General features: G+C 43.2%; 1 long non-coding RNA gene across 1 annotated transcript; it reads right to left on the reverse strand.

Moving 5' to 3' along the window:
• Positions 1-6,344: 6,344 nt before the first annotated feature.
• On the reverse strand, positions 6,345-10,004 carry LOC307223441. The gene is made up of 3 exons (XR_013842088.1): positions 9,890-10,004; positions 9,691-9,790; positions 6,345-6,389 (listed from the first exon to the last, which is right to left on the reverse strand). It is a non-coding gene; the product is annotated as an uncharacterized lncRNA (long non-coding RNA).
• Positions 10,005-25,149: the final 15,145 nt, after the last annotated feature.

The raw sequence follows: 25,149 nt of genomic DNA on the forward strand, positions 1-25,149 counted from the left end.
TGCACGAGAGCGGCAGCCTGTACGGACGCCGTGCCAGTGGTGCCCAAACTGACTGCACACACCCTCGGCCACTCTACAGCTGGGGGGAGGCAGGGGCCATCTTGTCACACCCCCTCGAGTGGCACCCGGGGCAGCCCGCCCCCCACTTTGTACGCCCCTGCCCACACCCCTTGTAGCTGCTGTTAATTGTTCACAGACCTCGTGTTCCACCAGTTAAAATTGTTCCATTTGTAACAGCAAAACATGCATCCTTTCTTATTTTTAAAAATCGTGTTGCAGCTGTCAGAACTTTGGGATATCTGGTTTATAAAAGAAAATAATTATTAGATCTCATTATGGTAATGTGTTTTGTATGCACTTATTTTGGTGTTATCTTGCTTTTTATTTTATTGTGTGCATGTGTCTGGTCTGATGTGTCAATGAGCAATAAATTTGCATTTGGAAATTAAATAACTTTGGAGCTTACTGGGTTGGAGGGGGGGCCTCTATAGTGAGGCTCCTTCCTTTTGCTACAGGGGGTGGTGTCTGCCTCTTCAGAAGACATGATGAAGAGGGCCAGTCACGACTCTCTTCCTCCTCTCAACGTTTAGCCCAAAGTTTCACCACTCGGGGGAATGTGTCATTCATTAAAGTCCTAGAACATTGCCACTGCTGCCTAGGCTTCTATTAAGAACAAACATTTCCTTATCTAATTTGTATGGATGTTGGTGTACTATGCGTGGGGTTTTTCCATTTCCTTTTTCTTTCCAAGCAGATATCTCCAAGGCCTTTCCCCCCCCCCCCCAGGCTTGGACTATGCATTTATTGCTGTCATAATTCAGATACACTCCCCCACCCCCACTTCATTTTCAATCCTTTAAACAGAGGATCATAGAAGCAAGGCTAGCCAGCCCAACGCTGAGATGAAATGAGTCAATTGTTTCTTGGGGAGCTGCAAATGGCACGCTCTGGCATCCTGCTCACCTCCTTCCTGGGTGGGCTAGCCAACCAATCACCTCCCCAGCCAGCCAGTGAGGCCAGGGCTCAACTTTTTGCTCCTTAGTCTTCCTGCCTGCCTAATCCTTGCTCTGGGAAAATGCCAAGGGGCTCCTTTCTCAGAGTGAGGCATTCTGGGTGAATTGGCCTGGAGGGTGCCTGTGCCTCTGCTATGGTTGGCTGCGGTGGCCAGAAAGGATGCTTAAACTTAGAAGTAGAAGTAAATTAAAGTTGCAAGTAACTTTTTAAAAAAAGGAATGGGGGGGGGAGGCATCAGGAGCAAAGCAGATGATGCCACTGCTACCACCACAAAGGGGACAAGGTGGCAGGCAGTGGTGGAAGCAGGAAAAAAAGTGGAATGGCAGGTGAGACTGAATCAGGAGTAGCATTCTAATAAACCAAGATAAGCCAGCAAGCCTGGCTTATTGTGAAAGCTGAGTTTAATTGCTATTATCTATTTTACTATATTTGGCATGCTTAGTTGAGTCTAACCCTGACCTGAAGGCAAAAACAAAAACAAAAAAACAGTTCTTTTCTGCTGAAGTTGCATACTGAAAGTGCACACTAATTGCGTGCTATAGCTGTTAGAGACAAATGGATTGATAATGCAAGTACAGAGAATAAGCCAATTTGATGAAATCAGATAACACCTACGCATAAAGTGTCACCCACATAAACCAGGGCAGAAACTGCATTGGGAGCCTCAGGCTCCGAGCATCTCTCTCCAGCCCTTGGGACTCACCTCAGATCACACTCCTCCACAGCCCTGCTTCGTGTTCTCCTTCAGCATTTTTGCCTAGCTGGAATATGGCCTTGAACTCTGTCCATGCTTCTTGCTTGCCTGCATGGAGAATATGGAAGTGGGAGCGAGTGGGTGTAGAAACAAGCTTCCTGTACTAAGGTGAAATGAACATTTATTGCTCTGCTCACTTTTAACTTTGGCTGGCATGTGACCTGCAGCCTGCAGCCTGCTTACACACACAACTCTGGACTCTGAACAGCAAGGTAAAGAAGGGGACCCATCCATTTGCCCTCTGGCACAGAGCCACTTCCTTTCTTACCTTAACAACCCATTCTTAGGGCCATTACCAAGAAACTGGCCAGGCTATTCTGGCAGTTGAACCTTTGCTGGATCCAGGAATTAGAAGAGACTCAGCCATACAGCCTAACCACCCCTCAACTCACAACAATATAGACGCAGGCTTGCATGCACTTAGCTGAAACTTTGCGTGCCTTTTTGTTATGGTAGTTCTCAGTGCCAAAGAGACAAGCCACTGATCAGTTATAAAATGGTTTGTCTCTTTGGCCATGGGAACTGTTCCTTACAATGCACTTTGACTGCTGCTCCAGAAAGGGATGTTGAGTTTGTTGAGTAAGCACCTTCAGACTTTGCATAGCAGAACTGAGCAGGGATTGCTCATTTTGACAAGCACTGCAGGTAGGAGAAATTCAGGCAGCACAACAGTGTGCCAGCCAACCTGCTCTGAGCTGTTCATCTAAAGAACTCCCACTGATAAATAAGAGAGGTGGAGGTGTCAACTAGATAATCCAAAACAGTTCAGCAGAGGATGCTTAGTAGGCATATTATGACATACCATACCCTCCAGTGTTTCAGAAATGCCTTCCTCATAGTAGAAAACCCTTTCTATTTGCTTTTCTGCTTTCATTCTCTTGTGCCATTGCCTCATTCACAGCCAGCTTGCTCAGCACTCGGGAACGAAGCAAGGATCATGCTTTGGCAGGGGTGGTAGTGCAGGACCTCATGAGGCCTTGGGGCCAATGGCTAACTTCCAGTCCACTTTGAAAGCCTTGGGACCTGTCACACATCCTTCGCTGATCAAAGCCAATGGCAGAGGTGGCTTTGAGTAGCCAGGTATCCTACTGGACAAAAGGCAATCTATTTCAGGGGTTGGGAACCTGTGTTCATCGAGCTGTGCTGAACTACAACTTTCATCAGCCCCACCACGATGGCCTAAAGCCAGTAGTTTAGCACATCGGGATGAACACAGGTTCCCAACCCCTGAAATGTAATGTATATTTGTTAATACACAGCCTTAAGCATGTTCATTTCAGTAATATGGAAACTCTGAACTTGCCCAAAAGCTTGCTGAATTCCTTCTTAAAACATATACCTATCAAGTCTTGGAACAAGAAGTCAACTTGTGTGGGCCAAGGCAGAGACGAAACTTTGTTCACAAATCTGAAAGACCTTGCTAAAACTTGTAAACTTTTACATGTTGAGAAGGGAGTCCAGAAAAAATATTTGCCTTATTTAAGGTGTTACAATAAATCTGAGGATGGAAAAAGTTTAAAAATACACACTGGGCTTATATATCTTCTCCATTAATGGTTGTTCTTTTTACCTCTCACAGTTAGGTTCATTTGTTTAACTGCTAATTGCTATTTTAGCAAAATAGATGGAAAGCATTTCTTACTCAGGCCCTAATCTCTACAGCTGGGGCAGGGAACCTGCAGCCCTCCAGATGTTGTTGGACTCCAACTCCTATCAGCGCCAGCTAGCATGGCCAATGGTCAGGGGTGGTGGAAACTGAAGTCGAACAACATCTGGGGGACCGCAGGTTCCTCATCCCTGCTATATGGTAAAAATATAAAATTAAAAGTGAGTTTTGTGCTACAAGTAGAACTTAATAGTGGGTGCTTAGAGTTGCCACCTTTTCTTGGGCTTTCTCTCATGTGTTTAGCAGCAGCAGACTGGACACACAAAGGATGTCCATCTGCTCTGCCAGCTACACCATTATTTTATTTTCATGCCATAAAAAGCTTCACTGAATAATTTCCACAATCTCCTGCACAAGAGCCAAATCAGAATATTCAAGGTGCCAATTCTATACTCACTCAGAATGACAAGATTTAAAACTAAATTAAACCATTTCTTTACATATATTACATTTCTATACCACTCTTCATCACAGGGCAGTTTACAATACAACTAGTTCTCCCGCTCTGAATAACTGAGGGGACTTCCAAACGGGGACTTAATATTGTAAATATGTCAGTGAGGTATCCCAAATGGGTCATTGGGAGCAGGATTTGGTTGGTTTTTTAAAATCCTATTGGATAAATTGTTATTAAATAGGGGGAACATGGTTAGCATTTTTGTGACAATGTTGTGTAGATGTCATAAAACACTTGATTGCATGAGAAGCTCCTTTGTTTGGAAGTTGGCCTGAGCACCAACTCCAGTGGGTTGTAATGTGAAAAGGATCTTTTGGTACCTGTACACAGAAAGTGACTATAAGGGAAGCTGCATTTCCTTACCTAGCTCCAACAACAACAATGTCCCCACCAAAAATCACCTCCTTCCCACACTTGGGGGGTAAAGGGTTAACACTCACCACATTAATCACACTTCCAATCCATGTAAAAGTCCCCTGCAGCAGTTTTTTGTGGGGAGTGAGAGTTGCCCATTCTTGTTTCATTAAACAAAAAACTCTGCTAAATGTAAGGACAGTCAACATCAAGATGGCCATCTGAATAATCTGTCAGGTGCTGAAATTTTGAAATCAGCTTCCATTCAATTGTACAGTATTTGCCTTCTTACTTTTTGTTACTATGGAATTCTGCTGGAAAACAACTCCCCAAGCCTTTAATTTCCTTAGTTGGATTGGCTGCAGCCCAAAGATGTGACTTGGTGGCCTTTCTTGACTTCTAAGGGGGGGAAAGGCTGGTATGAAAGCACAACAGTTGTAAATGGCTTTGAATGTGACTCTTAAGTGCAGCCTGTCACTATTAAATGGGACTGCAATTGGGCTGTAAAAGGACAGCTTTGCTCCTAATCAGATGTAAGCAGTTTATGCAGAATAGTAAACCTGCGTCTGGTCAGGTCAGCATTCTGGTTCTAGTTTCGAGTGAGGCATCACTTATTTATTTATTTTGGACTACTCTTTTGTGCAAGCATGCTAGATCATGAAAGGTGTAGGTGCACATGTAAACAAATACCCATGGACATCAGGTTTCTTGGCTTGGAGCAACAAACAAACACACACACACACACACACACACAGCTGCTGTTTTGTGCAAATCTGGTAGATTGAGAAACTTGTATTTGGGGGGGGGGTGCTTACAGGTAAACAGATACCAGTGTGCATATTCGAACAATGACAATCCCATCTCAGTATTTTATATACTGCACATATACTGTGATGTTGGAAAGGAAGCAGAAAACAAATGCCATTATGTTTCTAATGCTAGTTAATAATAACCACAATAACTACTTCGGCAAGCAAACATTTTCACGGCAGGCTTTTGGCCATCCACAAGTAACTGGCAGAAATAGACCTCTCCCCCAAAATAGTAACCATTTAGTTCTGTTTTTCTGAGCCATGCCATACTAGCCTGAGTCTGTCTTGAAATGTTGCCTTCGAGATTAAAGTTCTTTCCTAAAACTGCAAGTGAGAGGGTCCCATTCAAGTTACTATTGAGGGAACGGTGCTTTGCATATGCTCAGAGCCTCTGTTTCCTTAGTATTGCATTATATTCCTTTCCAGTCCCTCTTTTCCACAAATCAGAGATATTTAGATTTCTTCAAGACTTGACAGAGGTACTGGAAAGGATTGATTTAGAAGTCAAAATAAAGTTTGATATTATATGGTGATCTACCATATTTTATTGATGCAGAGCAGGCTGGAAGCAGGATACTGGGTTACATGGACATCTGTCGCCTCCAGCAAAGCTCTTCTGTTGTTGTTGTTGTCAACTATATTTGTATACCGCCCTATACCTGCAGTTACAACATAAAACCACAATATAAAAACACAAAACACATAATAAAACAAAAAACAACCCAATTTAAAACCCCTCCCTCATATGTTCTTATATTTCTATACATTTGTTTTGCAAATTCTGTTGCAATGGCTACCTTAAAATCAGAGACCCTTGTCCTGGCTTAAACCTTTATTATATGGGAAATGACATCATCTGCAATAGATCGGCTATTTCCAAGGAACGGAGCAGTGCAGCATCAGGCACATTAGCAGGTTAGATCACAACAATTTATTCCCATAAACACTCCAGTGATTCATCCTCCCGTGACGTCACCATCGGATGTGCTCCAGCTAATTCAGACTAGAACGTTCTCCCTTTTCAGCCCCTGTCTGATTCACACCTGTGCCTGACACAGGGTTTACTATTGTCGCTGTCAAAAGAAGTGCAACAGGAAAAAAAATGTGGGCAATTTGCAATAAATTGCTTGTATCATATCAAGTCTCAGTCATTCGGCTGGCAGCGTGTGTCTGGATGGAACGCTCGGCTTTTGCATTTTCTGAAGCTGGCGTTGCTTCCTATAAATGGGAAATCTCAAAGAGGCTAAAGATGATGGTGATGATACACCTTGAGAACGGATTGTCTTGGGCGCAGGTGGGTAGTAGCTTGACTGGGAGATATAATGAGTCATTCTGTGATTTAATCAGAGGTTAGTATGTACTCAGTGCTGGGTTGATTGGAACAAGGAGGAAGGAGGGAACCGATGCCTCACAGCAGAAATGGTGTACTACGAAGGTGGGGAATCTTCTTTATCCCAAGGGCCACATCCCCTTCTGAACAACCTTCTGGGGCCACATGACAGTGGTGGGTGGGGCCAGAGGCAAAAGTGGGTAGAGCAACTAATGTAAACTTTGTACAATAGCCTAGTTTCCACATGTGTTCACACACCCCTCTCTCTTTCTCTCATCCACCCAGGCAAGCAAGGTACATAAGCAGAGTCAAGGACACATTTTAGTAAGACAAAAATGCTAGAGAAGGGTGTGAAGGAAGGCCAGTGATGGGCATAGCCTAAGGAGGAGGGATTTGGCTGTGGAGGAGGTATGAACTCAGGAGAGTCACAAGGACCAGCCAGAGAGACCTGGAGTAGGGCTGGGTGATGTATCGATATACCACCCCAAACCGGTTCGAAGTCCATATCATACTATTGGTTTCATCGTTTTTGACCTGGCAATATATCGCGAATCATGATATATGTGTGTGTGCTATGCCAAAAATCACAATGTGGGAAAAACCGTGAAGCCAGCCAATGCCCCTACATAGCTCCATGCTTATTTCAGACATTGTTATATAGCAGTATATTGTGATGTTTAGCTGGTGATATATTGCAATGTTGAAAACCAGATATCGTCCAGCCCTAGCCTGGAGGCCTGCTGTAAATTCTCCATCCTCGATGTGCTATAATCTAACCCAGAGATCTGGGGCCAAACTTCACAGGACATAGAAGAGCTGTGATTTCATGAGAATTTGTTTCTTAAAGCAGTTGCAGATGTGCTCTGATTTTGATAAGAGCAGAGGCGCTGGTGGAGGAGTTGCTGAATGCTTTCCCTCCATTTCCTGATCCAAATTGCCCCTGTCCCAAGCTATTTATTAGGAATAAAATGCAGGACCACTGCTGCTTCTCTGATTCCCCCCACAACACACACACACACACACACACACACACACACACACTGTTTTAAGGGCAGGGGGAGGAGTCAGGAGACCCAACTGTGGATTGCCCACTTCATGCTTGGTTTGATCCTGTTATGGAATGAATACTTACTCATCTTACTCTCCTTGTCCCTCATTTCCTATAAAAGCATTCATCCTATTAAGAATGTAAGAGGAGGAATGTGTGTGATGGTACATTAGTGTTCAGCAGAAAATGGTTAGCCCTGAACCGTGCAACATTAGGAAAAAGAGGACAAAAGGAGGAAGATGATTGAATAGGCCTGCCCAACTTGTAACAAAGGACGGCAAAGAAATTTGGTTCAGTTCTAATTTTGATGACAACCTACCTAATTCATACTTTATGAAACAACAGATGAACCAAAGTATAGTTGTCCTTTTAAATTCTCACTTCTCTGAATTTTGTAATGTGGTTTTCCAACCAAATACTGTGTACATACAGTATATTAACAAAAACAACATGCAAAGGTGCATTATATTAATGACATTTGCTTCCAAAAATCTGTGTTGGGCAAAATTGAATTCAGGTAAGTATATATTAGTATACTAAAATGCTAAGAAATTTTCACAATGACTTAAAAAATAATAATTGCAACCTGAACCAGAAATGTGGACTTCAGACTGAGAAACTGAAACAGGAATTGATAAATTCACCCACCCCTGTTTTTTGCCTGTTAGAAGTTCTCCAAAGTCTCCTATCTCTCTAGCTTTTTAGAGTTTGTGGAGAATGTCAGTACGTGTACTTGATCTTTCCAAAAGCTTTTGACAAAGTCCCTCACTCAGTGGTGACTGGTGCCCACTGGAACTGGTAGGGCAGAAGGGAAAGGTGGAGCCAGAACCAACAACAGGCAGGGCCTACCATAGCCTTCCCTAACCTGGTGCCCTCCGGATGTCATTGGACTACAGCTCCCATCAATCCCAATAAGCATGTCCAATGGTCAGGGTTGTAGCCCAGCAAAATCTAGAGGGTACCAGGTTGGAGATGGCTGGCTTTCCACCTTAGTGACAGCCAAGCCAAAAACTCAAGGTCTATCAATGACATTGCTTAACACAGTAGGCCCACAACAAACATTAGCAGTTCTTTGCAAAACAATGTGCCATTAGATTATGGCATGCATTGGCATAAGATGTGTCAATGAGTGCTGACCTCAATGGCTTTACAGAAAGAATTCATCAAATTCCTGGAAAATAGATCTACCCAAGGCTGCCAGCCAGGGAGGGCTGAAGGGAACATTCATGACCAGAAGCTGCATATCTCCAGTCAGCAGGTCCTTGCGGCAGATGACAGAGGATGGCTCATGAGCTTCTTAGGGGAATCTGGTTGGCAACAAAGCCAATCTGATCCAGGAAGGTAAGCCTTACATTAGCACCAGGTCCTTGATGGCATAGAGCTGAGCCTGTTCAGTGCATTCCCAGGACAAGTGGCTATTTTTGCTGCTTTGATTCACATTGCTGTATGTGCCAATATATTTTCAAGGAAGGACTGTTCTGTTTATCTGGCTGCAGCTACCAGCCTTGTGCCAGGAACTAAAATAAAACAAAACAAAATACACTCTTCTCTCTCTTTTTTAAGCAGCAGAACTGTAATGCAGTTCACAATCTTGCTTTTCTATTTATTTCACCTTCTTCTTTCTTTATTTAACAGTATTTTTATCTAGTTTCACCCAGTGAAATGTGGGCATGTTTAAGGGGGTGAATGTTCCATAGGAGAGGCTTAGCTCCCTCTGCACTATAAATTTAAAGCACCATGATACAACACTAAACAAAGAATCATGGGAACTCTAGTTTGTTAAGGGTGCCGAGGGTTTGTTGGAGACCCCCCAATTCCCCTCACAATTCCCTGAGTTCCTCAGGAAGTGGGACTGAATCTTCAACCACTCTCAGAATTGTACCCTGGCCCTTAGTTGCTCAGGGCTTTATATGTTTGTTTATTTATTTTAAAATAATTTTATTAAAGATTTCTTAGTTTACAAAAGTACATGCATTGTCTCTTTTTTCAGGTCGTGTTTTCTACAGATCAGTTTCATTTGTTGTGAGACATTAGCGGTGCCTGCACCATAAGGCTGGGAAGAAAGGGGAGGGAAAGGGGGAGTCGGCATGGCAAAGCTTCTATTCTTCTACTTAGTGTATGTGTGGGGTTTTGTGTCAGCGTTTCAGGGCTTTATAAAGGTACACATGGACCTTGGACCTTGTCCTACAGTGAGCCTTGCACGACTTGGATATGCTCCCATTAACTAACTAATGCCTTCCCATTGGCTCTCTTACCTGTGTATGCACCATCATAATCAAGAACACTAAAATGACTTCTGCTGGCATGCCAAGTAGACCATTTATTGCTGGAACCTCAGGGTAATTGTTCCCATCTCTGTAAAACAGAAGAGGATTGTTTCCATAAATAACTTCAGGGAATCCTATCCCTCCCATGGTGGCAGCCAGAAAGCAGATAAACAAGAAGAGTTCTTACCAAAGTTGTTTATTCGCTATTCACAGAGAGAGAGATGAAGGAATGTGGTCTCCTTTTGATAATGGCATTGCTCCAAGTAAAGTCCCACCTCCTCAGTCTCTTCTATTCTACATCACCCCTGCACTGGCTGACCTGTGCTTTCTGCCTCTGAGCTTTCTGTTCTACTACTTTCAACGCCTGGTTCTAGGGGGTCAGGAATGCTTTCTAGAGACACTGAGTCGTCAGCTGTCTCTCCCCTGCTGCTGCTGCTGCTCTCCCAATATTTCCCAGCTTCTCCTCTGCAGCCTCTGAACTATGACCTTCTGCAAACCACTGTTCTAAATCTATACTGTCCTCCTCTTCTCAGGAAGGTGCAGGAAGAGGGTGGGGGTGGTTCCCTCCATTCCTCCTCAGTCCAGTCCCTGACAATAACCATGGATGTCCAACTAGCTATTCCCTCAACGCTTAGCAGCATTTGATAGTGTGCATAAAAGTGTAAAGGCCTCCCATTCTTCTCTATCCAGATCATCCTTCTAGTGTCCTCATGGTAACCATCCACATTCCAAACAAATCCTATGTAGATTGGGCCCTATGTTTTCACAGTACCAGTTGCCCACTTCCTTAGATTTGCACATGGGGATTCAGAGTTTGGAGTTACTCACTGAAGAGCTGTTCAAGCTTTCAGCAAATGTCTTTTAAAATGGAAAGTGGGTGATGATTCACAGCCCCAAGTGCTAACGCCTAACTGCCATTAGTGCCTCATGAGGGATGGAAGCATAGGAATTTTGCAATTTGAAATTATGAGTAACTTGAGGGTCTCAGGCTGAATCAGTAGGCATTACTTAATGCCCATTCCTTCAGCAACTCATTAGAATGATATAGTCTTGTTGGCTTCTCTCACAGGGAGGGTGCTGCTTTATACTGATTCAAGCCACTGGCCCATCAAGCTCAGTGCTGTCTACACTGATTGGCAGTGTCTCTCCAGGTTTCAGAGAGAGGAGCTGACTGGAGATGCCAGGAACTGAACATGGGAAATGGTGTGTTGTTTTTGCAATTGTTATGCCCTGATTGAAATGAGTAGCAGGTTCCTCACTGACTTACTTGGATGTCAGAGGCCAATAATGAGAGCTTGGGGAAAACCCACCCTTGATCCCGATTATAGTTGTCTGCATATGAGAGCAATTGTACTCCAGGATAACTTTTGCAATGTACTGTCAGCTTGCCAAGTGCAAAACTGCGAGATGTCAGCACCCTTGTAGCAGAGCTCCCTGTGAAAGCAGAGAGATTCTGGTCCTGGATGATAATCTTCACATTCTGTCCACAAGCACTGCACCTTCTGTACTAAGAGGGACCACAGTGTGTGAGTCCAGAGGTGACAATGCACAGTGGGTTGTAGGGAATTAGGGTCATGTATATATGGAATTATTCAGGAAGCTTAAATGCTGTTCCAGAATGAGGTTGAGGGCCACTTGCAAACTTTTCAGGAGATGGTCTGGATGCAGGTCCTTGGCCAAGATTGCCTCCATGGGCCAATCTCCCTTGCTGCCATTCAGACGGGGCACACTGGGTGAGGCAGATCTGCTACACTAGTTTCCTAGCAAGTGGGTCATTTCTGCTGGGAGAGTTGGAGGGGGGGAGGCGGAAGGAAGTTTGGTGTGGTGCAAACACACCAGTGGGGCCAGTCCAGTGCTCCTGCGCTGCACCAGCAGTGTTTGCACTGCACCAGCCTCCTTTTGCTGGCTTGCCCCTCTCCCTCCCATTAAGCAACAGTGACCCACCTGTCGGAAGCTAGCTCTGCCCCATCTGGGGAGCCACTTCTGCTGCCATTATCACCACCTCCTATTTCTGGTTGCTATTACTCCTTGATTGCCTGGCAGAGAACCATTGAGCAAGCAGGCAGTGGCACAGTTACTTCTCTTTCTCACCACCACTGTGGGCTGAGCCTGAGGCATATGAACAAGCAAGTTGCAGTGGTGAAGAAGAGGAGCAGGTCCAGAGAGATTCTTGTCAATTAGCTTTGCTGGTTTGGTGGCCCTTGGCAGATGCCCAGCCATGCTGAGTCTTGATGCCAGCCCAGTCAAAAACACATGGCTGGATACTGCTGAGAACAGGGCCACCCCACCCATGAGGCAAGCTGAGTAAATGCCTTAGGTGGCAGGATCCACAGGGGAAGCAGTTCCACAAAGAGATCTTTATTCCGCTCTTGTTCCTGATGTAGATCTTGACTCACCCCCTTCTTCCCTGGTGGGGAATGGGTGGGGGACATTTTGTGGGCCGCTCCTGATTAGGAATAAAAATGCTAGATTAGCTGGACCATTGACCCTATCCAGCAGGGCTGCTCTTATGTCCTTTAGAGGACCTATCTGCACAGTACATTTTAAGCAGGCTCACACCACTTTAAACAGTCATGGCTTCTCCCAAAGAATCCTGGGAACTGTAATTTGTTAAGGATGCTAAGAGAATCACCCCATTCCCATCACAGGACTGCAGTTCCCAGAGTGGTTTAACAATCAATCTCTCTTCCCTGGAAACTCTGGGAATTGTAGCTCTGTGAGGGGACTAGGGGTGTCCTAACAACTCTCAGCAACCTCAATGAATGACAGCTCCTTGGATTCTTTGTGGGGCAGGGGGAGCCAGGTTCGATACTACTTTAAATGTGTAGTTCAGATGGGGTCATAACTATACTTAGACAGACCTCTTTTCCATCCACTCTAGTTCTCTCTATTCCGATTAGAAGCAACTCTTTAAGGTCTCACAATTGCTCTGAGCTTTGCAAGCTGAAATCCTTTTAATGGAGATGCATTGGCGAAGAATGGTATAGTGTGTAGATGAGGGAAGGAAGAACCTCACACAAATAGCTCCCAGTGCAGAGCTAATGCGTGATGTAATGTGAGACACATACAAAGATTCTGCAAGGGAGACTTCCCATTCTTTTAAACCAGAGCTTTCCAAATGTTTCATATTGGTGAAACACCTTTTAGACGTGCATCATTTCGCAGCACAGTAATTCAGTTTTACTAGCAAACTGGAGGTTAACCTGACCTCTTTCCAGACCCAGGAGGAGTGTGGGGAGCATTCTTACAACACGCCTCCACTGCAGCTGACACACTAACATATCGCGACACACAGTTTGGAAAGCTCTGTTTTAAACAAAGGGTGTTGCTTACACACACACATCTTTTCTTGCAGGTGACCTCTAGCACCCAGTTTTATCACTGCCTTTTAAAACTGCGGGTGTTTATTAAATTGCATGGTACTTTATATTTCTTACCTGCCAACTTTGTACCTTGGACAAATCCACACCATACATTTAAAGCACATTCAATGCACATTTAAAGTGCATGACTTCCCCTGAAGAAACCTGGGAATTTTAGTTTTCCCCTCACAGTGCTACACTTTCTAGCACCCTTGACAAACTACCATTCCTAGGATGCTTTGGGGAAAGCTACTGGCTTTAAATATGCATGGAATTTGCATAAATATATGGTGTGGAGCTGTGTGCGGTCTTTTTTGTATTGTTTTAAAATTTATCTGCTCTTATTTTCTGTGTTGCTTTTCTCTGTTTTTAAGCTGTTTTGTTGTACATCACCTTGAAATGTGTGTGGAAGACATCATCATCATCATCTTCTTTCCCTCTTTGGTGGTACGTGTGTTGTATGGGGAAGTGATACCCTTTGCTTACGCTGTTAAGTACACTTTACAACTTCTTCGCTTGCAAGGGGTGTACAGGACATTTCAGATTAGAGAGTTTGGCATTTTGATGAAGGCCACATTGAGTGGACACTGCAACAAAATGTACATGTATGAGTAGCACTAGGGCCACAATAAGATGCTGTGTGGAAGTGCCCTTTGAAAATAACAGGACCTAAATATGCTTAACATTGACATGTCCATGTCCAGCAATTGTTTTGCTCCATTGCTAAGAATAATTAGAATTCATCCAACATGCCAAGGCTGGTTTCCTTTGCAGGGGCTGCATGGAATATTCTTGATGCCCACACAGGCAAAGAAAAGAAAAAAATCAAACCCGGAGCAGCATTTTGCCTGGCATCCATTTAGCAGGCGAAAAGCCAAATCGTTTTTGCAGATTGATTTAAATCCCAAATGGAATAACAGCAAGCTAAATATACCAGCAACGTGAAAAGGGAGAGACCATAAGCAATGAGATAGCATGAGAGATGATGAATCAGGCCAAGAATAAACTGCTTTATTTATTATTTATTTACTTACTTACTTAATGACAAAGCAAGCTACAAACAGCTCTTGTTTTTTCAGCTGCAACCTTGGTGAAATTGGTGAAACCTGACACTTGACTAGGCAGAAATAAGTCATTTCATCTCTGGGTTTCCAAAGGAGTGCATAACAAGGCCAGCCCTTCCATTGGGTACCGTGAAGCAATCAGCTCAGGTGACAGATCCTGGGGAGTAAACAGTAGGAATGGGCAAATTTGTCCATTTCAGTTCCTCTCTTTCTTTCTATTTTAGTCTTAAGTTCAGTTTTACACATTTCTGTGATAGATTACAGGTTTTGTTTTGAAGTCATTGCGAAAATTCATCAGGATTTTTTTTTGCATATTTCTCTTCCTATATTCATTTTTGTCTGCAGTTTTGCCAACCGTACACGTTTTTGCAAAGCAATTTCCCCAAATATGCATCATGTGTGCTATTTTCACTAATATATGCATTTGTAGGCACACTTTACCCTAGTACATGCATTTGTGTACACATTACCTGACTGGATAACCGTACTGCAAAATTTGAAGACGTGCAAATTTCAAAGAATGGTTGCATTTTCATTCATGCATTGTTTTGGAAAGTGAAAATTTAGCTAGTCTGCTGCCACAACTGTGAAGATAGACCCTGCCCAATCACTAGCGTTGAAGTTAGATTGAGTGTCTGTCTGCCATCATTTGACTTCAAATGAGGGACTACCATCTTATCCTTCACCTCAGGCAGCAAAATGCTGTGGGCCAACCCTGGGAGAAAGTCGGGCGCCAGCTGTCCCTAACAGCACCTCATTGATACAAATTCCCTTAGTCTGAGGCTCCCTCTGCACCATACATATAGAAAGCTGTCATACAACTTTAACAGGCACTCTGAGATTTGTAGCTCTATGAGGGGAAGAGGCATCTGCCAACAACTCTTGCCACCCTTAACAAACCACAGTTCCCATGATTCTTTGGGGGAAGCCATAACTGTTTAAAGTGGTATCAGACATAGTGCTTTGAATGTATAGTGCTGATGGGGCCTAATTTAAACATTGATACATATTTTTATGACCACTAATGTATGTCTTGGCTGCCTTTGTTTAAATGGAGTGCCTTTTACTGGGTGACTGTATTCCCAAACTATGTTGATGTACTCATGTTCCCTTCTTGGGATGGTGCCTTTCTTCTGTCGGTGGAACGAGCAGAGAACGCAATCGCAAAGAGATGTTTAAAATAAGAAATTCATTTTGAGTAATCACCCATTACCCCCTCCCATTCTCGTTCCTAAGTATTCTCATTCCTAAGGGAATCCCTTCGGAGTTCTAGTAAACAGAAACAACCTTCAGACGCTGCCTGTGTAAACTGTCCTGTGATGGATGGGAACTGGAGAGCTTTACAGGCAGCATTTGCTAAAGCGACAGGAATGTTGAAGCAATGGCGGTCGAGAGATTACTGTGCTGAAGCGCCTTTACAGACACAAAGCCCATCACACTCTAAAAACAGCAGTGACGGGATTTGCATAGAACAGCTGTGTGGCACTGGGAACTGCCTTCCTTGAGTAAAGAGATTGAGCATACAATCTGAACTCTTCCCAATCGACGGATCGTCTGCAATGTGCTCTGCAATGTTTGTGTGCTTCCAGAGGCCAGTTCCTGGCCTGTGGGGGTCTTGGTAAACCCTGATTTCCAGCTTACCAGGGCCTGCAGCCAGTGGCTTAATGACCTGATATGAAACCCAACCACATTATGGCTCCGGCCCGCCTGGGTAAAATGCCCTCTGGGCCCCCTCACCCATTGGTGGGCCTTACTGGAGGTGACAGGCAGCAGTGCTACAAACAGTGCTGGGCTGCTTCCATTCTAATTTTCCACAATGCCCCAGACTAGCATTATGGAGAAGCGGCAAATTAAAATGGTGCCTAGTTCCATCAGCCTAGTGTTGCTCAGAGATCCAGGAAGTGGGGGGATCTGAAAGGGGCCTCAAGGCAGGCAACAAAAGCAGTGGGCCATGCCAGTGTGCTGCGGCCCTGGCAGTTGTCCAAGAATGCTGGCTGCAGACACCAGCCCTGGTGCTTCCCACTTAAGCGATAGGAAATTCCAGAGTTGTTTTTTTATAGGGTCACTTTCCATGGAATGAGAGAGAACACCAGAAATCTGTAGCGTTTTGCAACATCTGCAGGTTGACAAATGTGCATCAAGAGCATGTGGGAACAGCATAGAGGCAGACCATGCTTAAAAACATTTTTTAAATGTTTGTTCATATTTTTTCTTTATTATTAAATTTCTATCCTCCTCTTCTTCCTAAAGGAGTCCTGGGCAGCAAACAATAAGAGATAAAATAATAAAAACATAAGAGCTCCACTTAAAAGACTTACGGAAAGAGGAAGGCTTTTGGTAGGCACCAAAATGACAACAGAGATAAAGAGATGAGGCATCTAATCATAAGCCTGCATTTTTATCAAGCTTATATTTTTTGATCAAGGTTGTATCTTAAAAATGAGTTCAAATTCACAAATGATTCGTGCCAGGCAGAAACTAGGCTGGCTAAGATATTGGCAGATGTTCATCCTCTTCCGCCAGAGAGGCCCTCTGGTTTATTGCGGTCATAAAAGGCTGAGCGAGGTCACCGACCTTGCATATTGCAGAGTACAATTAAGCTACAATTAAGTTGGTAAATAGTAAGAATTATTGTGCCTCCCATTAGAGACTTGAGCCACATTTTCCTAAGGGCAAGAGCTAATGGAAATAGGGAAAGAAAGTGTTTTTAAGTTTTTTCTTACTTCGAAAACGTCTTTGCTTATAAAAAATTATATATTATGTATTAAAAATATATTGGCTTAAATGTAATTATGCAAAGGAATTAGAAGCTAAGAAATGTTAAATCCTTATGCTAGATTCCTATTTCATATAGTTGGAAGAGATCACAGGGGCTATCAGCCACTAGCCTAGCCCCCCTTTTGCCAACCAGGAAAACACCATCAGAGCACTCTAGACAGATGGTTGTCAGGTTTTTGTTTAAAGGAACCTCCAATGAAGGAGATCTTTCATTGATGATGCGTACAAAAGATCTTTGATACCTGTTTAAAATAGAATTAGCCACCATCTGTTTTAGCCATCTGCTCTATTTTAGAATTAAGGGGGCAAAGGTGATTTGGTAATTAAGGTGCCTTGTAGAGGTTAATGGCTACTTGTTTGCCAATTATAAATATAGCTTTTATTTCCCATAAAAGGGCAAAAGGAAATGGGTGTATCTTTTGTGATTGGTTCTAGCAAACAGCCAATAGGAATTTCAACCAGGCTGATTGGACAGAGGCAGCCACAGGAGGAGCAAGGGGGCTGGATTAAGGAAATATAAGTGCTGGCCAGAATGGCAAGAGGCCAGGCCAGAGCTTGGTAACCATATACCACTGTGCCTCATATTTATTTGTCTGACAAATAAATTATTATTTTAATTTCTCTATTGCTGCGTTGAATATTTCATTCCAGCTAAGCGTTAACCACAAGCAGGGTGCTACAGAGACACCACCACGCCCCGCCCCCCACAGCTCACTGAAGAACACGGATGGAAGCACCTGTCAATTTCTGTTCTCTCGGTTTCTCATTTTTCTAATAATAAATTCAGTTCACCGGACTTCTGCAACAATTTGCACAATTCAACAGCATTTTAGTACACATTTCTCTTAATAAACACATTTCTGTATACAGTTTTGACTAATGTGCACATTTCCCATAATACATTTGTACATTATTTTTATGCACACTTTCCCCTGATAGATGCATTTTTGCCAACGTTGGCTGGAGAACTGCACTGCAAGATGCAGGTAAGTGCAAATTTTGAAGGATAATAATAATAATATTTTTTTATTTATACCCCGTCCTCCCCAGCCAAGGCTGGGCTCAGGGCGGCTTACAAGCAATAATAAAAACAAGTTGAATGATTACAACTTAAAAACAAAATTAAAATACAACATTAAAATATTGAAACATTAAAATATTAAAATGTAGCCTCATCGCAGGAGGAGAAGGAAAAGAAAAAAGAAAGAGAGGGAGGGAATCAAATTGGCTCCAAGCCAAAGGCCAGGCGGAACAACTCTGTCTTACAGGCCCTGTGGAAAGAAATCAGATCCTGCAGGGCCCTGGTCTCAGGAGGCAGAGTGTTCCACCAGGCCGGAGCCAGAGTAGAAAAGGCCCTGGCTCTGGTCGAAGCCAATCTAACTTCCTTAGGGCCCGGGACCACTAGGGTGTTGATATTTATGGACCTTGAGGCTCTCTGTGGGGCATGCCGGGAGAGACGGTCCCGTAGGTACGAGGGTCCTAGGCCGTAGGCTGTGCTGTTTCGGAAAACGTGAATTGAATAGATTCACCTTTAAATGTTGAGTAAATTGAATTTCTCCTCCATCACTAATGAAGATAGCATTCTTAGTGGCTGTGGAATGCTGACTAACTGGAGGAGCGGTCAGCAGAAGGATGGAAAACCTGAACAGTTCATTGCTGGTCCCATTTGTTCATGAATATTAAGTGGGACCTTCATATTAAGAAGCAGAATTCCTCTGAATACCAGATGCTGGAGGAGTGAGACGAACTGGGAGCAGCCCTGCTTGTGGCCTTCCTGGAGACATCTGTGAAGGTTAGGATGCTGGCCTACAAGATGGCTGTTTGGTGTGCTCCAGCTTTGCTCTTAAGGCCACTCCATTATTTGCAGTCCAGCTTTCTTGTTCTTTGCTTTTGAGCTCATATGTGACTAATGTCCTTTTCAGCACCCCTTTAATGAAAGCTGGATGACGGTGGTGGAATTTTTCAGAGTACTTTTTCCAGTATTCTGACCACAACAATAATCCTTTCATAAGAAGGTGGTGTAAGTTCACAATCCCTTTTCTTAAGTGGTTGTCTCTCCCGTTGAGTTCAGTGGGCACATTTTCCCTCCAGAAATTATGCAACAATAACTTAATTAAGTTATTAAGCGTTGAGTCATTTGGAAATTTCAAGTCAAACAATACTCTTTTTAATTTCCATGGTATTATTCCCATTGCGGTCCTCCAATCTTAGGCCCTCAATCAAACTGTTTTATTGATGGATAATATAAATGTATTTATCTGATCTAGATGCCTCTGAGTCTGCTTCCATGCTTTTAGTCTGAATCCTGAGGAAAGTAAGAAAAGATTACAGAGACTTTGGTGGCATCAGGTGCATAGAATAACCATAACACAGGACTGGCCCTACTGACCTCACAGAGCTACAGTTTCAAGCACCCTTAACAAAATATAGTTTCTAGGGTTCTCCGTGACTGTTAAAGTGGTATAAAAGCACTTTAAATGTATGGTATGGATGTGACCTAAGATTCCAATCCAGCCACTTCTGTATGTGGAATGGGGATGGGCGCCATTTTGTCTTTCATCACAGCTAAATGTATTGGCCCGGCATATTAAAAATGCATAAGCATCATTATTATGAATTTTAACTAAGAGAACCTTAGGCCATCCTCTGCCACAGCTAGTTTTGACGAGCTGGCTCATGGCAAAGTCTGTAGTTCCTTATCTGCAGAATTCTAGAAGGTGCTAGTACACATTCACTATTGTAGTCAGCAGCTACTTAATCACAATAAACTATGTCATAGTGAGGGAACAGAAACAAATGCCTAGCAGCGGGAAATGGAGGACAGAACTGTTCTTATTTAGGTGCCCTTGGATCATTTGGAGAGTTCACGGAAACCGTACAGCCCTCCATATAGCAACTATAGCAATTTCAGAAATCTGAGGGGAAACATACTTGAATGTTCCTCACATTCAGAATTCTTTAGTCAGGATGTGGGAGAAGTTTGATTTCATTCACATTTAAAGGTGAACTTGCTGAATCCACTATTTCTGAAACAATATATAAACTGAAACACAGCCATCCTTCAAATCCAGACTTCCCCAAATTTTGAAGTGTAGTTCTCAAGTCAATAAATGTGTACTAAAATGCATATACTTCGGTAAAGTGTGAATAAAGATGCATATCTTAGTGAAAATAATACACAAAAATGCATTATATTAGGGGAAATGCCTTTGCACAGATGTGTGAATTAGGAAAACATGCATGCAAAAATGATGTGTATCAGGCAAAAAATTGGTGAATTTTCACAAGGGCTTCTTTTAAAAAAGCACAAACAATGTGGAAATGTGGAGAACTCAGTTGGGTTGGCTTATGCTGATGGAAGTTGTAGTCCAACATCAGGAAGCACCACCTTGGCTACCACTGCTATAAAACCTTCTTTCTAACACACAAGGTTTCCATGGGTAAAGATGGGTGGATCTGCCATCCATTTTGATTACTCTCAGTTTCTGATTTTTTCAGTCTTGACAGATTGACCCACCAATGGAAATGTGTGTTAGGGAGAAGGTCGATAACAATTGTAGCCAACACAGTGTTCTTCTTTTGTTGTTGGACTACAACTCCCATCAGCCTAAGCCAGCATTATCAATGATTAAAGATAATGGGAGTTGTATCTGACTCCAGCAGCATCTGAAAGGCATTGTGCTTGCTACTTCAGCCTATATTTTGGTATTTTCCTATGAAGGACCTGAGATATCATTGAAATATATGAGTCTCATATGCATTCTAAAACACTACTGTACCACATTATTTTCTGTAAGTAGCCCTCATTTCCAAAATTAGCTACCTAATAACTAGAAAGCATACCCTTGGCATTGTCCGTTTAAGTTGTTTCCTGATACTTTTACAGACATAGCTGAATGCCAGAAATACAGAACAGCCTGAAATCTACTGGCGTAAAACTGAATTCAAGTGGGTTCTCTGATAGGCTCTTGATGTGTGGCTGACGTACACTTCTTTTTTTCTTACATCAAGCAAAACACTGGCTAATGTACCATTTGAAACATGAATTAGACATAGGCAACTATGCAGATTGCAGAGTCCCACTCTCTAATTTTCACGGTGAGGTGGTGGTGGAAGAGGGACACTTCCTAACTGAAATAAGCAGAGCTAGGACCCTCAGCAAAAATATTGTAATTCAGTACCATGGTTCAGATTTACAAATCAGCTCACGGTGGCAGTTAAACAAATGCCCTGAAACTACTCTAGCCCCAGTTTGTTATAAAAAGCCAAAAAACTTTTGATGTTTAAAAATATACTGTGAAGTTTATCTGTCAAACTAATGATAGAACAGAGCAGCTTGAGAGAGAGAGAGAGAAACCTTCTTTTAGCCTGCTTATCTTCTGCCTGACATTTCGCCACCAAACATCAGTAAGCCAGAACCGACCGAACCGCCATCTACAGCAATGGAACAATCTGTCACATGGTTTCTATATTTTCCTCTCTTGTTTACTGCCCAGATCTCATCTAACAGCCAGTTAAAAAGCAAGGTGCTAATCCCAGAGAACAAGGCACTCAACTTCTCACATCCACACGTACTGTTCTGCATGGGAAGGGAAGGGGGGAAGCAATGCTCAGAGAGCACCATTGTGCACTATTGTCTTTGCTGGTAGGGTTCCAATTCCTTTCTGTCTGCTGTTGATTCCTCCCTTGCCTGCCCCCCATTCCACCCAGGCAAAAGATAATCTCTTAAATTCCTGCTTCTTATGCAAACACGGTATCATTTGTATTAAAGCAATGTCCTTAAAGAGCTGGGGAGAGGAGAGGGAGGGAGAGAAAGCGTTGCATTAAAAGTGCATGCCTTTCAAGCTCTTTTAAAAGCTCTTGGACAGTGCAGCTGGATGGCTGGGATTGCCAGCGCAACAACACCCCATTCCCAGGGATTCAAAGCATCACTGTTATCTCAGTCTCATGGTAAAGGTTGGAGGCAACCAGCCTGGTAGGGCATGGAGTTCCTCTCTCTGGCGATCTGATATCAGATGGTTGATCTGCTGCCTGGTAGGAATGCATACACTACATGCCTCTACCTATGCTCTACTACTGTTATATTTGTAAATAAAAACAGAGGTCACCGACCTTTTTGAGCCAGTGGACACATTTGGAGTTTTCAGGAAGGGCGCCAGTCACAAAATGGCCGCCGTGGAGTATGCGGCACAATTAAAAATGCCTGCTATAGCACATGACATAACACAAAATGGCTTCCACATCTTCAAACAGAGTAGACAAAGAGACAAGGAAAACAAAATGGTGTGTCTTTGCCTGTCCCCAAGGGGAAAAGGCCCCTACATGAGCCACTGCCACACTCACAAGGGAAAGCTCTTTGCACATCTTTGGGTGTCCATGTATAGTTTATTTTTGAGGGAACAATTACTGAGGCTTTTTGTGGGCCCCACTAGAGGCACTGGTGGGTGCACTGGCACCTGTGGGCTCCAGGTTGGCAAAACCCTGCCCTTGGAACTTCCATCTGCTTGGAGGAGCTTGTGACCTTGCCATGTTTTGGTTGGTTGTATTTGATTGTGAACTGCCTTGGACGTTCAGGTTGCGAACGTGATCCATGCGGGATGCACGTTCGCAACCCACAGCATCCGCAACCTGCAACGGCGCATCTGCGCATGCTCGGGTTGCAATTTGGTGCGTCTGCACATGCGCAAAGCATGATTTAGCGCTTCTGCGCATGTGCAGCTGCCAAAACCTGGAGGTAACCCGTTCCAGTACTTCTGGGTTTCGGCAGTCCGCAACCTGAAAAAACGCAACCTGAAGCGTCTGTAACCCGAGGTATGACTGTATAGAATATAAATTGCAATAAACAAATAAATATGTGATTTTATTGCCTCTACGGCCACAGCTCAGTGATAGATAGGAATAGACAAATCTTCTTGTGGTTTTGAGTTTTTCTCAGTTTCTCATTTTCCTAATCTTAAGTTTAGTTCTCACATTTCTGTGTTGATATTATTATTATTATTATTAAAGTCCCAATCAGAGTTCATCAACATTTTAGTGCACCTTTGTTTAGTGCACACATGCTTACATACAATTTTGCCTGATATTTGCATGATATGTTATTTGCACTAATACATATGCATGCCTTAGTTCCTCTAAAATATGCATTTGTATACGTATTATTTGTCCAGAGAACTATATCACAAAATCTGGAAAATTTTGATACATGGCTGTGTTTCAGTTCAGATAGTTTCAGAAAGTTCAAATTAGGTAGGGTCACATTAAAATCCTAACAAAGCCAAATTTCTCCCCATCCCTAGTGGTAGAGTACCTGATTAGATGCAGAAGGCCCCAGATCCCTTTCCTGGCTTTTTCAGGTTGTGATGGGAAAGACTCCTGCCAGAAACCCTGGAGATATGCTGCCTGCCATTGCTTGCCCTTCATTCACATGTCACCATATGCCAACGTTAATGGTTAATAGCCTGCCAACAGAACACCTCTGCTCAGAGATCTGCACTGGGAACCCATTAGTATATAAAGCCCATAGCATATTGAGACCAGCTAATGTGTGGGATTGCATTACCCCACTGCTACAGGTGCCACATAATAATATATTAGGGTGGCAGCACCTATGGATCTCCCTGCCTAGTGACATCAGGCAGACCCCTTCACTGTCCTCTTTTCCGCTCTTGCTTAAAACATTTTTATTTAAGCAAACCCATCCAGACATGCAGAAATTGCATGTGTCTTATTTCTTTTTACCTGGTGTTGATTTTAAGCATCTTTTGATATATTTATATTTAATACCAGTTTTCACCTCTTTTATTAGTCAATCATTTTAATGTTTTATTTTATATTTTGGTAAACTGCTTAGCAGTTTTCTTGCAATCAAGTGGCATTTCAACGTTGTTAAATAAAATTAAAATAGAGGGAATTTTGATGTGGCCATGAGAGACTTAAGCTGTCAATCCCAAATGTGCTCCATGTTGCAGCTGTGGCTTAAAAGCGGGTCTGAAAATGCTGAAGATAGTGGTTTCAACTGGTAGGTGTTCTCAAAGGGGGAAATGGGGCAATTTTTTAAAAAAGAAAACCCATCTTGAAGAGAACAGCTACATGCAGCAGTTAATTAAAGCACCAGTATTGTACCAGCAATGGAAACAGCCAATACTTCACTATCAGTCTTCTTTTATCTTTACAGCTGTCTGTATTGACGTTATAAAAGCCTAGTTAGTTACTGGGGTGGGGGTGCCAGAGAGAGAATGGAAGCCATATAATGGCAATGTTCTAAGCCCATGCTGGAAATTGACTCATGAGTCACAGAAAATACTTATTAAGTAACAGATGGCAACTGCAACTGCCAATGGGGGGAAATATTTGTCATTTTAACGGAAAACAATGAAGTCTATGTGGTTATTAGGAACTGAATTCATTTTTTAAAAATTTTTTTACCAGGAGTGTGCCTTATGCAATATACTCTCTTGGCAGGGAACAGAATATTTTAAACATTTATTTGTTTAATGTTTCTTCTAAGTGCTGCATACCAGCAATATTTCTCTGTAGCTATCCAGAATACAATTGCAGGACCTGCCCTACCATTAGGCAAAGTGAGGCGACCGCCTCAGGCGGCAGATTCTGGAGAATCGGGTTGATAGCTTCTCCCTGCCCTCAGTTATTCCTTCTGAGGAATACCCTCTGGAGTTATACCCTCTGGATGACAGAGCTGGCAGAACCTGAGACCTTTTGCAGGGAGAGCACATGCTCGACACAGGAGCTACAGCCATCCTCCCCAAAGTCCCTATGGTGCCACAAGGTGAGTATAATGCTCCTCCATGCAGTGGTGTATAAGAAGCTACCTTGTACTGAGTCAGACCAATGGTCAGGCTAGCTCAGTATTGTCCACACTGAGTGGCAGCACTGAGTGATAGCAGCTCTCTAGGGTTTCAAGCTGAGGTCTAGAGATCTCATGGTGTGGTGTAGTGGTTAAGAGCGGTAGTCTCGTAATCTGGGGAACCGGGTTCGCATCTCTGCTCTTCCACATGCAGCTGCTGGGTGACCTTGGGCCAGTCACACTTCTCTGAAGTCTCTCAGCCCCACTCACTTCACAGAGTGTTTGTTGTGGGGGAGGAAGGGAAAGGAGAATATTAGCCGCTTTGATACTCCTTCGGGTAGTGATAAAGCGGGATATCAAATCCAAACTCCTCTTCCTCCTCCTCCTCCTCCTCCTCCTCCTCCTCCTCCTCCTCCTCCTCTTCTTCTTCTTCTTCTTC

This window comes from Podarcis cretensis (assembly GCF_951804945.1).
Source record: "Podarcis cretensis genome assembly, chromosome: 8".
Taxonomy (NCBI): Eukaryota; Metazoa; Chordata; class Lepidosauria; order Squamata; family Lacertidae; genus Podarcis; species Podarcis cretensis.